Here is a 12,231-nt window from a genome sequence, read left to right as displayed (position 1 = left end):
AGAGTGTCCTTGGCATCTCCCCCAACCTGGACTGTCTGGCTAAGTAGCTACAAGTCAACCTCCTCTGACTTTCAACTGCATTGAGGTTTCAATCCTTTCAACTATTCTAGTGGTTCTCAATCCTGGCTGCCTATTAAATTAAACTGGGGAGCTTCTAAATATATCATTGCCTGGATCCCATCCCAGAGCAATGGAGTCAGAATCTCTAGTGGGACCTGGGCGCCAAGAGTTTTTATAAAGTTCCCTGAGATGATTCTAATATGCAGCCAAGGTTAGGGAATCACTGACCCATCCTCTCCTTGACTCAACGGGAATAAATAATAATATCTGTAATTAGTTGAGCACTTACAATGTGGCAGCCAAGTACTTCTTTGTTTTAGGTCACTGAGTTCTCTCAGCAAACCTATTATTACCATCTTTTAGATGAGGAAACAGGGGGGCCCAGAGAGGGAAGGGGACTCACCTGGTGTTACACAGTTGGAAAAGGATCCTTAGGACATGCGTTTATCTATCCTTCTGCCTTTCTACAGAAAAGCAGGAGGAGACCAATGACAGGCTGGCTGCAGAGGGAAGGCCAGCTCCATAGTTGCCAGGAGGCTTGCCTGCAAGAATCAGGTCAGAGGGTTACGAATGGAATTATGTCACCCAAAAAGATGCTGGAGTCCTAATTTCTGTACTTCTGTGAGATGACTTTATTTGGAAATAGAGTCTTTGTAGATTATCAAGTTAAGATGAGGTCACTGGGGTGGGGCCTAACCAGATATGATTGTGTTCTTAGAGAGGAAAAATTTGGACACAGAGACAGACACGCACACAAGGAGAGTGTCGTGTGAAGACGAAGGCAGGAATGGCGGTGATGCATTTACAAGTCAGGGAATGCCAAAGGTTGCCAGCAAGCCACCGGAAGCTGGGAGAAGGGCATGGAGCCGATCCCCCCCGCCCTCCCCCCCAACAGCCTAGAAGGAACCAACTTGATTTCAGCCTTCTAGCCTCCAGAACTAGGGGTCAATGAATTTCTTTGTTTAAGCCCCTTGATTTGTGGCACTTTGTTGTGGCAGCCCCAGCAAATGAATACACAGAACATGTGGGGAAGCTTGAGGGAAAAAACCCAGTCCCCATCATCTTGCAGATGAGCAGATGGCAATCTGAAAAGACTTGGCCCATTGCTCAAGTTCAAAGATGCAGAATAGCAAGCCTGGCCTCATCTAGAGGCCCCAGCATTTAGACATGAACCCCTTTTACTTTTCTCCAGGAATGTCCCATTAGATTCATTTTAAACTTTGGTTTATTATTAGATCTCACTTGGGGTTATCATTTCATGCATGTTCCAGCCATGTCCCTTGTATCCAGTTTCCAAAGATATGAATTAGAGTTGGGCCATCATTTCTTGCCTGTGAATTGAGTACTGGAAACATCTAGAACCTGCCCCAGGTCACAGCCAGAGACCCCTTTGGCACAAAGGTCTGTGAAAGCTCACAGAGGATGCCGGGGGGCATTTAGCTGCTCAGATGCACTGGGACTGCCACTGCATACATCTTGTTTGCTCAGCTGGCCTGAGGGGTCCAGCCAGGAGTTTGGTGCAGCCACCACTGTGAGCAGCAGGGGTACACATGAATACGTGTGAAAACTCAGGCCTGGGAATCGGCTCTGCAGGCTGGAAGCAAATATTTGTTTAGCTTACAAAAGAGGCTGTTATGAGATGTGTAGGTGCCCTGTGGCCTCCCCCAGGGTGCTCCACTGTGGCCTTGGCCAAAAGGAGATCAGCTATGGTCTGGCAAAGGACAGTCAAGGATTGTGTGGGATTGAACGTGTCTTTATATCAGTGCCAACATAAAGGGTAGCTAAAGAAGGCATCTGTTTGTAGGACTTTCAGGAGCAGTTGAGTGTCGGCCCACCTCTCTCCTATCCCTTCTCACTGAGAAATACTCCAGTACTCAGCTTAGTGAATTCTGAGATTCTAAAATCAATGCTTGATCCCTTGGATTTAAACCAATTAAAGTTTATTAAAATGCAAATAAAATTAAAATACTCTCCTAGAGGAGGTGGTTTAGCTATATTGGTCATTTATATCTTAAGGTTCAAGGCTTTTTAGATTCTCTTCAGAGAGGTTTTATTTGGAAAAGAATTAAAAGAAAGGAATATAATGTGTTCAAAAAGAGGACATTGTCTTTTAATATTAGCTATTGCTATTTGAAGAAAAATAGGTTCATACTTGACACCAATATGGGGAAGAATAAGAGAGGAGGTTGATCAGCTGGTCAGGGTGTCCTCATCTTGCTGGAATTACACAGTTTAGTCTCTGACCCTCATTCGGCAAGTATAGGATACCCATTGCCAGCATCCCAGAAATAGATCTGTGTCCGTAGCTGAAATAAAGCTGCCAGAGAATGATGTATAAAAACCAGCATTCAAATGTATTCACTTATAGTGAAAAATATAGCTTTCAAGTAGACTATCCATGTTTTATATGTCTGCTGAAGAAAAATTCTTTCTGTAGAAAACCTATGTGAGAAGACAATTCTAATCAGAGAGATGTATGATGAGTAGGAAAATATGTGTGAACGCGTGTGTGCAAGCATATGTGTGTTTGTGTGTGAAGTCAAATTTTTCGGATAATATTAATGGCTCATATCATCAAGCATTTGTTTCGGTCAGGATCCAAACAGAAAGGCGGATACCATCCCAGGTATTTCAACAGAGAGAATTTGATATAAGGAATGGATTAAACACAGAGATAGGAACTGCAAGAAGCATCCTTCTTCATAGATGACTTTGAGTCTTTCTCATTAAGGGGACTTGCAGACTACATACAGGACACTAACATAATGACCTTCCCCCAGACTAGTCTCCCTAAGCTCGTTTTTGCTCACGGAGAGAAATGGAAGTTCGGTTAGGCCTATGGAGGCCAAAAAAGGTCGATCTAGACCCTGAAGAAGCCTGAGGTGGAAGCTCTCTGACACTCAGGAACTCTGTCTCCCAGTAGGGCCCATGCCACCAGGCAAATCATTTGACCAGGCAAGATGCAATCACATAATGAAAGCAAGACAAGTGTTGTTTTCTCAGAGATCTTATTGGGTGGGCTAAAGCTAGAGCCTAAAATCCAAGCTAGTCTTCACAATGAGAGATTGTTTTCATCAGAGGTGCTGTATTAGTCAGGTTGTCCAGAGAAACAGAACCAATAGGACGCACACATAGAAAGAAAGATCTATGGAAGTGCCTGGGTGGCCCAGTCAGTTGAGTGGCAGACCCTTGATTTCAGCTCTGCTCATGATCTCAGGGTCCTGGAATCGAGCCCTGCATCAGATGCTGTGCTCAGTAGGGAGTCTGCTTGAGGATTCTCTCTCTCTCTCTCTCTCTCTCTCTCTCTCAAATAAATAAATAAATAAATCTTAAACAAAAAAGAAAGAAAGATTTATATTAAAGAATTTCCTCTGGGTGACGGGCACTGGGGGTTATTCTGTATGTTAGTAAATTGAACACCAATAAAAAATAAATTAAAAAAAAAAAAAAGAATTTCCTCACGATATTGTGGGGTGGTGGGGTCCAAAATTTACAAGCCAAGCCTATAGGCTAGAAGTTCCAGCAAGAGTTAATGTTGCAGTCTTGAGTCCAAAAGCAGCATGGAGGTAGAATTCTTTCCTCCTTGGGGATCTCAGTCTTTTCTCTTTTCTTTCAACTGATTGGATGAGACCCACCCACATTGTGGAGGTGATCTATTTTACTCAAAGCCTACTGACCTAAATGTTAATCATATCTAAAAGATACTGACATCAAGACTGGTATTCGGCCAAACAACTGGGTACCAGAGCCTAGCTAAGTTGACACATAAGATTCATCATCACAGATGTCATTGTGAAAAGTAAATAGATATCCCAGGAGAGCTGAGTACATTTGGTGACCACAAAGAATAATCTGGTAATATCTGAACTTGGAAGATAATGTTTTCATCCTGAACTATCCCAAAGAGGGTGGGATAAGCACCTTGGGATGGGCCTGTGGACATCACCTCACTATTTCTACCCCCTCGTTCCCCAAGCTCAGACTTCCTTAGGCTTCCATAGATTTCCCTGCTCCAGTCAGACAGTTCCTTCCATTGCCCATCAATCCTTATACATTCCTCTCTCTTGGTCATTGTCTTCTTGCCTGAAAAACCTTCTCTGATGCTAGAGTCTTTCTTCATGAAATTTGGCTAAGCTTATTCAGGTAGCCCCACAGTGGATTCTCTTGTTATAATACATGTCTGAGTACTTCTTTAGCACTTAGCACCATCTCCATGGCAGAAACTGTTTGGGGCTATGTAACTACTATTCCTGGGTGTCTGGGTGGCTCAGTTGGTTGAACATCTGCCTTCTGCTTGGGTCATGATCTCCAGGTCCTGGGTTCGAGCCCCGTGTCAGGCTCACTGCTCCGAGGGGAGTCTGCTTCTACCTCTCCCTGTGACCCTCCCTCGCCCCTCACTCATGCTCTTCCTCTTCTCTCAAGCAAATAAATAAAATCTTTAAAAAAATAGCTACTATTACTTTTTTTTTCTCTTTGTAACAGAATCTTTATTTCATTCTTCATTCTGAGGAAGCAAGTCCCCCACAGGAAGTAAATCATGATTGACATCATCTTTTTGGCCATGTTTATTCTGGGCATGTACATTGACATGATACAGTGTGAAAGAAATCTGCCAGGGTACCTCAGGGAAGGACACACAAAAAGAAATGTACCTTTTCTGTCTCTTCTTCCACTTAATACTGCCATGTTTGCATATGAAATGTGGTGATACAGCCAACCCCAAGCATGGCGGAACTGAAAGACAAAGAATTTGGTCCTTGATGGCATCAATGAACCATGGATTACCTAATTTCAAACCACTCAGCTGTCTTGCTCTGAGAGATAATACATTTTGGTTATTTAAGCTTTTATAAACAATACTTTATTTAATTTAATACTTTCTACACATTTGTCTTATCTTTTCAACTAGATCAAAGATCCCGAGGGAAATAACAATGCCACGTATTATCGTGGAGAGCCTTATTCTACAACTTTCACCTAGCAAACACTCCATAAATGCTTTTCATTAGTAGAAGAGGTAAATGGAAAAATATAAACCAGATTAACTATTAAATTTGGACTGGTTAGTTAAAGCCTGCCTAAGCTCAAATAAACCAATTATAAAGGAGCTAAGGTGGGGGGCAGAGGGGCCTGACCGGTCAGTTATGCATCTGACTCTTGATTTTGGCTCAGGTCATGACCACACAAGGTCATGAAATCAAGCCCCACATTGGGGACTCTGTGTGCGATGTGGAGCCTGGTTGCAATTCTCTACCCCTCCTTCTGCCCTTCCCTCTCACTGTCTCAAATTAATTAATTAATTACTTTTAAAAAAGAGCTGAGGGATTTAGAGGGCTGGAAATCCCTCCCCATTTAGGTGTCCCCTAGCACTTCCTCGGGAGGCAGTGTACCTTCTTCATACCTCAGTTGCTTTTTCCCTAAGGAAGCCTTCCATGACTTCTCACAGCCGAAGCAGTGCCTTGAGTTTCCCTTTCCTTGTTCTCTTCTTAGACATTTCGCAGCCTCCTTTGCATTTCACTTGGGGCTGGACGACTGGATTCTGGTGAATGGACGTGAGTGAGGTGAGCCACTTCTGGGCTTGGCCTTGAAAACATCCAGTGAGGTCATCTTACTTTTCTTCCTCCCTCACACTGACAGTGGAGACCTATGAGAGCTATGATGTTAGAGGCTGTGTCAGCCTGGGTCCCTGAATGACTAGGTGAAGGAGGACTCTGCTGACCCTTATAAAACACATACTCTAGGTTAATAATGAGCTTTATTGTATTAAACTGCTGCGCTTTCAGGATTAATTTGTTTCTACAGATAGTCTATATCCTAGCCCACCTGGTATGCATCTTTAACTAGGTCAGTTCCCTCTTTCATATGTTCTTAGAGTACTGACTCTCTTTTTTGTAGTACTTTCTGAGTTAAAATTTATATTTATCTATTGTACTCTTTTTAAAAAAATGTTTTCTTCACTAGACTGTTTATTCCATGATGAGATCTTTTGTTTTCTTACTATTGTGTTTCTAATACCTAACATAGTGTCAGGAATAAGATAAGCCCAAGAAATATGTGGTAATGATGGACAGATAGATGGGTGGATGGATGGCAGATGGATGGAAGGATAGACAAATGGACAGATGACCATTGGCTTTGGCTTCAGACCCAACTCCAGTTTGAGTCTCGACTTCCCTAGCTATGTTACCTTAATGATTCTAAGCTTCAATTTCCTCATTAGCAAATGAGACTAATGATCTCTGTCTCACATGGTGGTTGTAGCACTCACTAAGATTATAGTGCAGAGGTAGAAAAAAAGAGTGGAGCTGGAGGAAATTATTACAGAGAAAACATTGGGTTAATATAAACCTTATACTTCCTGCTAGTGGTTGGGCAATTTAAAAATAGCATTTGAGTCATTAACCCTATTAAGAGGTCAGTAAAAACAATCAGTTTCTCTTTTTAAGAAACTTTTCCTCCATTGAATTAAGCTTCAGGTACTACAGGGTGTTGGTGTTCAGTAAATAGTTGGGGAGACTTGTGTAACTTTGAAAGATATTTTATTAACCTCTTTTATTTCCCAAAGATGCATTTGAGAAAATGCAGAAACAAACTCCCAAGGGAATAAAGTTCTTTCTATATATTTATGAATAACTCATATATAACTTTGAATCCACCTTGAAAATTAATCATTTGATTCAGCAAATAGTAGGGCAGCCGTCTTGCCTGCTTTCATGGTCTGCCACAGCCTGTTCCAGGATCTTCTGGAGGTATTAAAGAGCAAAATGTTTCCACATGAGTAATGCTGATTCCAGACACTCCACCCGAACCACAGAGGGAGTAGATCTGGGGTTGGCATCCCAAATACATTTCTTTATTCCAAGCCTAAAAGTAGGCCATAAAGGAAAGGCATTCTTGGATTCTGAACCAAGAGTCCACCCAGCCGTGTCCCCTAATGAGTTTACTAATCTCATTGGTTCCTGTCTGCTGGTGTGACATGGTGCTCTCATCTTTCAGAGCTGTTTGCTCCATTTGTCTGCAGGCCTTCCCACAGATCCTGTCAAATGCTCATGCTCCATGACTCCTTCCTTGGCCGGACCCATTTAAGATGGATTTTGGTGCAAAATCAGCCAGTTTTTATGCATCTGGTTGGGATGCACCTCAGTGGAGAGGTCACATGTTTTGTGAGCAACAAGAGCATCCCAAGATTTTAAGAAAAGCAGAGTCAGCTGTGGCCCATTTAATCTAATCCCTGTGCCCTGTTATGTGTGAGCACATACTGGCCCATAAAGGAGAAGTGACACACCCAAGGTTAGGCAGCTAGTTACAGGCAGCACCAGAACTAAAACATAGGTCTGTTGACTTCTAGATAGATGAGCTTCATGTTTCCTAATAAATGATATATTATGCATCCAGTCCAATGAAATACTGCTTTGCAGTCTGGAGGGAGATTAACAATGGTCTCTGCTTGTCTAGACTGCACTCAGGATTCTATGCCAGACTCAAACCCCACCACCTCCAGTAAGACTTCACTGATGAAGTGGAGTGACAGTGGAGAGAGTGCCAGGCCAAGTATGGGAAGACCTGGCTTTGGGTGTCAGCTGTCATTTACTAACTAGCCCTGTGGGCTTGAGCACTATAGTTCCCCACATTACCTCCAGAAGTGGGTCTCTAAGTCCTCCAGAGCAGGGCCTCCAGGGAGGGAGGAGGAAGAGTTGAATGGCTTCTACCTTCTCTCCCTGATTTGTTTCTCTTTGGGAAAATGGATCCTAGGCCTCTGAAATGGTGCAAGGCCCTGTGTTGACCCTCAACACGGGGGAAAGTGTAGCTGGAAAGGGAGTGGAGGGTGATGAGTAGAGGTGAAGAATGAAAAGAGGGAAATAGATTTCTGTACCCCAGTTCCCAGAGATTCAGATGTCCTATTCCAGGAGTCAACAACCTCTTCTGTAAAGGGCCTTAGAGTAAACATGTTAGGCTTTGCTGGCCGTACAATATCTGTTGTGACTACTCCCTTGTGCCACTGCACTTGAGAGCAGCCAAAGACAATATGAGAATACTTCCCCACCTTCCCATTTATCTTCTTATTGTTTTTGTCTATATCTTCATGATGTGTTTTTTATCCCCTTCATCCTCTACCTTCTCCTCTTCTCTCTCCTCCTCCTCCTTTTTGATTACCACCATCATTCTTCCCCACCATACACAGACCAAAAAGTATGTGTATCCATTAGAGATGTGGACTTAAAAAACTGAAATCGTCACTGGATGTGATGGGCAGAAAAGGCTTGCCTTGGAAAGTTATGAGATGCCCACATAATTGACTGGGAGTCAGAGGGCCAGACTTAGAAAACAAACAGGAAAGGCAGGATAGAGGGTCCCACATGGGAACTTCATTATCTAGCAGTAGGAACCATCCGGCTGTAATGTCACCATCCTGGAGTCAGATCTCGCATACTCCTGGACACTTCCAAAGTACTGTGACTAAATCTTAACTGTCTCTTTGTTCTTCATCACTTATTCATAATTCATGTCCTGAGTGGGAGTACTGATTCCCTGATTCTAGACTTCATACCTAAGCCGTAGCTGGCACAGGTAGGGAGGAAAGAAAATTTCTGTACTTCAAGTCCTAGGGTAGACAGTAGGGCAATTGAGTCCCACTGGTAGTACACACTATGGGGAATTCTCGCCATATGGATTGGATACAAACGCTGGATAGCCAATACAATGACAAAAGTCAATCGGCACAAAAGAGAATTCAAGGCCAAATTTGACCCCTGGGTGAAACACTAAGTTCACATATGAGGATGGATATGTGAAGAGTAGATTCTAAATTAACCAGAATATTGTTACTGTGTGTTGCCTAAGGGCTGAGGCACGAGAGGGAAGTGGAGATTGTCAACACAACCAGACTCACATTTCCTGGCTGTGGAAGGATTTTCAAGTCACAGCAAGAAGCATGAGGCTGCAGATTAATCCCTGACGTGGATTTATATCCCTGTGGGCACTGGTTGGTCTGCATCTGTCTTCTAAGGCCATGGAGGCTTTATTAATAAACTGAAGTTCTAGAGACAGATGCAATGCTCTGGCAGTTATGCCCATGAAAAGCTCATATTTTCCAATTTGCAGGGGAAATCTGCATACATCTGTCTTCAACTCTGAAACACGCAGCAGCTGAGGGACAGTTGCTCAGCCTTGAGATAATGGAGTTCATTGCTCCCTGACATCCACCCCTCATAATCTGGTCATTCTTTTCAAATAACTGCAGTTCTAGGTAACAAGCTACTCTGGGATGTATCCTGTAACTTGGTCATTGTCACTAGAATTTCAGGGACCTCTTCTCCGAGTTAGAGGCATCATCCATCCATTTTACCCTGAAATGCATGATTTTATACTTGTTCCAAAAAAATTAATTAGTTTACCAGAAAAGATCTTTTACTTTAATTGGAAATTTGGTAAGGCTTTGATGAGTCCCAAGCCAGTATTTTATGGTTTCACAATAGACAACACATGGGAAGAGGGAAAGAGGGGAGACTGAATGAATATAGAATCAATGAAATGCACTTTTAGGTTATTCATTTTGGTACATCCTCTTTGCATTTTCTCATGTAGTCCCTGGTGGGTATATTTATCACATTCATGATTTTACCTGTCCCAGAACACACCCAATACTTGCCCTGGAGTCCTGGTTCACCATTTTCTGTTTTTAACATTATTCTGGATTGTAGAATTTTACTTGTTAATTTGTATCATGACTTTTATATTTGAATGAGCCAGTCCAGGTAGTTAACGCATTTTTTTTGGGGGGGGGGGGGGGTTGGGATATAATGCAGACCAAAAAAGTAACAATAAAAAAGGCAAATTTAATAAATACAAGCAAAAACCTACTAATGGTGGGTAGTTCAGTCAGTTAAGCGTCTGACTTTGGCAAAGGCCATGATCCTAGGGTCCTGGGGTGGAGCCTCACATCATCAGGACATCAGGCTTTCTGCTCAGCGGGGACCCTGCTTCTCCCTCTCCCTCTGCCTGCAGCTCCCCCTGCTTATGTGCGCGCTCTCTCTCTCTCTCTTTCTCTATGTCAAATGAATAAGTTTTAAAAATCTTTAAAAAAACTATTAATGGTATCAGCAGACTCCAACCACATTTTTAATTGACTACAAGTAGAGCCCAGCTGACCAATATAGAACTTGAGTTCCCTTTTTTAAAAATCTTTTTTCTATGAGAGAGAAGGTCAGAGGGAAAATATTAAGCAGGCTCCATACCAGCCACAGAGACCCACGCAGGGTTCAATTTCATATCCCTGAGATCATGACCTGAGCTGAAATCAAGATTCAGACACTTAACCAACTGAGCCACCCAGGCACCCCTAGACAGTGAGTTCCCTTAAAAAACACAACACTTATTAAGAATGTTGTGGTACTTTGGGGATAATACATCATCTTACATTTCAAAATTTGTGAAATTTATGTACACTAAGTTATTTTCTACTGAAACTGTCATACTACCTGCTATCCACTTGATTGGCATGTGAAAGGCATCTGTCCAAAGATCATACTTCAAAAAGTATTTCACCTTCATGTCAAGTGATAAGTTGATGAAGTGGCACAGAGATTTTTAGAGCCCTAGAACACTGACTTTTTGATTGAACTATAGGAATCATCTACAATAATGTTGAAAGCTGTGGGCTGGATGAATGGCGAATTTTATGTGTCAAGTTGTCAAATATCTTTGCCCAGATATTTGGTCAAACATTATTCTGGATATATCTGTGAATATGTTTTTTGGATCAGTCTAACATTTTTTTTTTAAGATTTTATTTACTTATTCATGAGAGACCCAGAGAGAGAGAGGCAGAGACACGGGCAGAGGGAGAAGCAGGCTCCATGCAGAGAGCCCGATGTGAGACTGGATCCCGAGTCTCCAGGATCATGACTTAAGACTCAACCACTAAGCCAGCCAGGTGTTCTGGATCAGTCTAACATTTAAATCAGTGGAATTTGAGTAAAGCAGATCAATAAGGTGGGTGGGCCTCATCCAATCAGTTGAAAGTCTTAGTAGAATAAAGACTGACCTCTCTGAGCAAAACAGAATTTCTGTCAGCGGTCAATTTTCTTTTTTTTTTTAACAGACAATTTTTGAATTTGAGCCACAAAATGACTATTCCCAAGTCTCTAGCCTGATAGCCTGCAGTAACAGCTCCATAATTGCATGACTCAATTCTTAAAATAAGAATTCTTAAATATATATATATATATATGAACTTGAATTACCTCCTGGCTAACTTCAGAGATGGGGTTGCCTGTTATATATATATAATATATATATATATATTATATATATATATATATAGAGAGAGAGAGAGAGAGAGAGAAAATTTAGAATATATATATTATATATATTCTATTATGTATATATATTCTCCTGTCCTGGAGAACCCTAATACAATCACTAAGGATAACTGTGTGAAGCTGAGTCAAGCAGAGGAGAAAGGTGACTATGAACTTATAGCAAGAGTTTTAGCTGTGCTGGCCTCATTCTTCTGGAAACAGTTTGTGTGGGAACATCCACCTTCAGGCTACATGCCATGAGGATCAAAATGTGCAGCTGTGTCCTGAGCCATTTCTCCCCAGCTTTTGCAGATCAACAGATCTTCTCTATAATCCTCCTTCCCATAAGCCATTCTCAAGGAAAATGTGCCCTTTGACAAGTGTAGAATATTTATAAATGTGCTTTTTTTACTTATTTATTATAGAAAGAGAAAGGGACCATGCAAGCAGGGGGAGGGGCAGGAGAGAGAGAGAGAGAGAATCCCAAGCAGACTCCACGCTAAAAGCTGGGCCCTACACGGGAATCCGTCCTACCACCCTGAGATCACAACCTTAGCCAAAACCAAGAGTTGGATGCTCAACCAACTGAGCCACCCAGGCGCCCCTGTAAATGTGCTTCTAATTCTTTTAGCAGCAAGCCTTTGTTAGATAACCCTTTTTTGAGGATTGGGGCAAGTTTCTCTTGTCTTAAAGCAGTGAGGATAGCAGAGAATCTAAGAATCTCTTGTCTTAAAGCATCGAGGATACACTTCACAATGACCAGCTTTAATCGGGATAATGAGGCAACCCCATCTCTGAAGTTAGCCAGGAGGTAATTCAAGTTCCTAGAATCCACATTTCCTCAAGCAGAGTAAACACTTCGCTTCCTGTC

The 12,231-nt window shown here is 42.2% G+C and overlaps 1 long non-coding RNA gene across 2 annotated transcripts in view; it reads left to right on the top strand.

Moving 5' to 3' along the window:
• LOC140632680 (uncharacterized) overlaps positions 1-12,231 on the top strand; it is a 74,264-nt gene that overhangs the window by 3,090 nt on the left and 58,943 nt on the right. The gene's annotated exons all lie outside the window — the stretch shown is intronic.

The sequence above is a fragment of the Canis lupus genome, chromosome 4 (assembly GCF_048164855.1).
Source record: "Canis lupus baileyi chromosome 4, mCanLup2.hap1, whole genome shotgun sequence".
NCBI classification, from domain to species: Eukaryota; Metazoa; Chordata; class Mammalia; order Carnivora; family Canidae; genus Canis; species Canis lupus.
This window is presented reverse-complemented; position numbering and strand designations above follow the sequence as displayed.